The sequence below is a fragment of the Lathyrus oleraceus genome, chromosome 6 (assembly GCF_024323335.1).
Source record: "Lathyrus oleraceus cultivar Zhongwan6 chromosome 6, CAAS_Psat_ZW6_1.0, whole genome shotgun sequence".
NCBI classification, from domain to species: Eukaryota; Viridiplantae; Streptophyta; class Magnoliopsida; order Fabales; family Fabaceae; genus Lathyrus; species Lathyrus oleraceus.
In genome coordinates, this window is record NC_066584.1 from 491,650,730 (window position 1) to 491,655,221 (window position 4,492).

The following is a 4,492-nucleotide window of genomic DNA, read 5'->3' on the forward strand; positions in this document are numbered from 1 at the left end:
TGTTCTAGCCTAGAAAGGTGATCGGCTACTACATTTTCAATGCCTTTTTTATCTCTTATGTCTAAATCAAACTCTTGTAGTAATAGAATCCATCGGAGTAACCTGGGCCTGGCATCTTTTTTACTTAATAGGCAACGGATGGCAGCATGATCGGTGTAAACTATAATTTTTGCTCCTACTAGATAAGATCTAAATTTGTCTATAGCGAAAACTATAGCGAGTAATTCTTTTTCAGTTGTTGCGTAGTTAAGTTGGGCAGTATCTAGGGTTCTACTGGAATAATAAATGGCATGTAATTTTTTATCTTTCCTTTGTCCTAGAACGGCTTCAACTGCATAATCACTAGCATCGCACATTATCTCAAAAGGTTCCGACCAATCAGGTGGTTTCATAATGGGTGCAGATACTAATGCTTGCTTTAAAAGATTAAATGCGTCATTACATTTTTCATCAAAAATGAATTCAGCATCTTTCATTAAAAGTCCAGTTAAAGGTTTGGTTATTTTGGAGAAGTCCTTAATAAAACGCCGGTAGACTCCAGCGTGTCCAAGAAAGCTTCGGACTTCTCTGATAGTTTTTGGTGGTTTTAGGTTTTCTATAACTTCTATTTTAGCTTTATCTACCTCTATACCTTTTTCGAAAACTATATGTCCTAAAACTATTTCTTCGGTTACCATGAAATGACATTTTTCCTAGTTTAGCATGAGGTTCACCTCCACGCATCTCTCCAAGATTTTCTCAAGGATAGCAAGACAATTGTGGAAATCAAATCCGCAAACCGAGAAATCATCCATAAACACTTCCATGATACCATCTAGGTAATCTGCGAAGATTGACATCATGCAAAGTTGGAAAGTGGTTGGGCATTACAGAGGCCGAACGACATTCGTCTGTAGGCAAACGTTCCATAAGGGCATGTAAAGGTAGTTTTTTCTTGATCTTCGGGGTGGATAGGTATTTGGAAGAATCTAGAGTATCCATCTAGATAACAAAAGTAAGAGTGTCTGGCTAGACGCTCCAACATTTGGTCTATAAATGGTAAAGGGAAATGATCCTTCCTAGTTGCTTTATTTAATTTTCTATAATCTATACACATCTGCCATCCTCATTCTAAACGTTTTGCTACATGTTCGCCTTTATCATTTTGCACGACTGTGATGCCTCCCTTTTTAGGTACTACATGCACAAGACTCACCCACTTACTGTCCGAGATCTGATAGATTATACCTGCCTCAAGTAACTTAAGAACTTCCTTTTTAACAACATCACTCATTATAGGGTTTATTCTTCTCTGATGTTCTCTGGAAGGTTTTGAATCTTCTTCGAGCGAAATCCGATGCATGCAAAGGGATGAGCTTATACCTTTCAGGTCAAAGATATTATATCCTAAGGATGAGGGATATCTTCGTAAAATGTCTAAAAGTTGGTTCGTTTCCTCTTGGCTCAAGGTAGCACTAACTATAACTGGACGGTTCATCTTTTCATCGAGGAACTCATATCTCAGGTTCTTAGGCAGTTCCTTAAGTTCTAAGGTTGGTTTCTTAAGGCATGGCATAGGATCTGGAGTAAGGGATAAACATTCGTAAAGGTTATCATCGATGTAGGGTTTCTTAAAGTCATCATCTTCCCTTATGAGAGTTGATGGTAACTTAATTGTTTTTATAATTTCTTTTTGTTCTAATTCTCTAACACATTCATCAATGATATCTAAGGCATAACACGAGTCTCCCATCACAGGTGCCATAAGAAATTTCAAAAGTATAAATTCTATTTTCTCGTCACCTACCTCAAATGTCAACTTTCCTTTCTTGACATCTATTATGGCTCCTGCAGTCGATAAGAATGGTCTACCTAGAAGGATTGGTATATCATTGTCCTCTTTGATGTCCATGACAACAAAATCAGTAGGGATAAATAATTGACCTATCCTAACAGGGACATCTTCTAAAATGCCTATCGGATACTTAACAGATCTATCGACTAACTGAAGTGACATCTTAGTGGGTTGTAATTCTCCTAAGTTTAACCTCTCACAAACTGCTAAAGGCATTAGGCTCACACTAGCTCCTAAGTCTAGAAAAGCTTTTTCGATGACATGATTACCCAAAAGGCAAGGAATGGAGAAATTTCCAGGGTCTTTATCTTTTTTTGCTAATTTGTCCTCGGAAATAGCATTACATTCCAAAGGCTTCGGATCGTCAAGTCTACGTTTGTTGGTAAGGATGTCTTTGAGAAACTTTGCATAAGAAGGTATTTGGGTGATGGCTTCTGTGAAAGGGATTTCTACATGAAGTTTTTCTATAACTTTAATAAATTTTTGATACTGTTTATTGATCTGGGTTTGTTTGAGTCTTTGCGAATATGGTATAGGTGGTTTATATGGCGGGGGTGGTACGTAAGTTTTGTCTTTAGGTTCTTCTCCTTTTTCTCGACCTTCTTGGTTTTCAGATTCCTCTGGTTCCTTTACTTCGTCCGTGGGTTTGGTACATTCCTTAGATGTTTCGGGTTCATTCAATCTAGGGTTTGGTGGCTCATCATAAGCGTTCCCACTTCGTAGGGTAATGGCATTGGCCTGTCCTCTCGGATTTTGTTGAGGTTGTCCAGGGAATTGTCCCCCAGGTGTAGTCTGAGGGGCTTGGTTTAAAGCTACCTGGGAGATCTGAGTTTCAAGCATCTTGGTATGAGTAACTATTTGGTCAACCTTGGTTCCTAACTGAGTAATCAATTCGTTAACATGAATGTTTTGGTTCATGAACTCCTTATTTTGTTGGGTTTGAGCGGTGATAAAATTTTCCATAATTTTCTCAAGGCTCGGCTTTGGTGGCACAGATTGCATAGGTTGATTTGATCTAGGGGCTTGATAACTAGGTCTCGGAGGTGTATTATTTTGGATAGGGGTATTGTTTTTATAGGAGAAGTTCGGGTGATTCCTCCATCCAGGGTTGTAGGTATTCGAGTATGGGTTCCCTTGGGTGTAGTTCACTTGCTCATAGTGGGTTTCGTTTAATAGACTGCATTCTGCGGATTGGTGTCCTTTGGTTCCACATATCTCACAATCCGATGAAACTGCTGCTACAGTATTCGGGTTTATGCACATATTCTCGACCTTAAGGGCTAATGCGTCCATTTTAGCTTGCATCATGTCTATAGAGCTTAGTTCATGCACTCCTCCTTGGGCTTCCTTCTTCTCAACTGTCGCTCGTTCGACTCCCCATGATTGATGGTTTTGAGCCATATCTTCATGAGGGCACTAGCTTCAGGGTAAGGTTTGTTCATCAGAGCACCGCCTGCGGCAACGTCGATGGTCATCTTTGTGTTATAGTAAAGTGCATTATAGAAGGTTTGAATGATTAACCAATTTTCTAAACCATGAGGTGGGCATGCTCGTAACAACTCTTTATATCTCTCTCAAGCTTCGAACATCGATTCTCCTTGGTTTTGGGTAAATCTAGTTATATGGTTTCGAAGAACGACGGTCTTACTCGGGGGAAAATATCTAGGAAGAAAAACTCTTCTAAGGTTATCCCAAGTCGTAATGGAATTGGGTGGAAGGGAATCTAACCATGATAGGGCTTTATCTTTGAGGGAAAAAGGGAATAATCTTAAACGTATTGCCTCAGGAGAAGCTCCATTGGTTTTAAAAGTGTCTGCTAATTGAAGAAATATTTTTAAAAGTTGGTTTGGTTTCTCAGTAGCGAGACCCACGAATTGTCTCTGTTGCACTAGTTGCAACAGGGATGGTTTAAGTTCAAAATTATTAGCTGGGATGGTTGGGTTTACTATACTAGAACTAGGTTCTTCATTAGATGGTTGAGCGAAATTTTTAAGAGGTCTTTGGTTTTGATCTTCGGCCATAGCTCTCTTAGTTCTATGAAAGAATAAACGTACGCGAGCGTAACATTCAGGTTCCGCCAGAGGGTATACTAAGCTTAAACTTCCGGTGCTGCGAGTTCTTCGTATTGACCGGCGGGAAATAGCCCAAGTCTAAACGATATAACAACAGGAAAATGAAATTTGACGAAATTGGTCCCCGGCAACGGTGCCAAAAACTTGATGCGGTGTTTTTCGCAAGTATACGAACGCGTCAGAGTAATATAAAAGATTGTCGAATCCACAAAGACCAAGTGTCAATCTATTGTTATCTATTGTTATGGTGTTTATCAAAGGCAATCAAAATAGGTGTTTTTGGAGTGTGCAATGAAAAGTAAAGTGTTGAATAAAGATTAATTAATAAAGACAGGGTCGAATGTAATTCACGTAATCAATTAATAATCCAAGTACTTGCTAATAGAACTACTTATGGGCAATGTTTCCTACTTTGAAAAGAATTAATTTAACAGGAACTGTCGCTTTCGCATATTCAGAACCGACTTGTACTCCCTAATCAAACCCTCTTATTGTCACTTATAAAAAGGCGCGCATTGCGTTAGAGTAGTAAACCTATTTTTAAGAAATATAGTATCTTGACTAAGTTGAAAAGTGTTATAACCTG

The 4,492-nt window shown here is 38.9% G+C and overlaps 1 non-coding gene across 1 annotated transcript; it reads left to right on the forward strand.

Annotated features, from left to right (window-relative positions):
- The first annotated feature begins 3,364 nt into the window (after positions 1–3,364).
- Positions 3,365–3,471, forward strand: LOC127099258 (small nucleolar RNA R71). Its single transcript, XR_007793783.1, has one exon. It is a non-coding gene; the product is annotated as a small nucleolar RNA R71 (small nucleolar RNA).
- Positions 3,472–4,492: the final 1,021 nt, after the last annotated feature.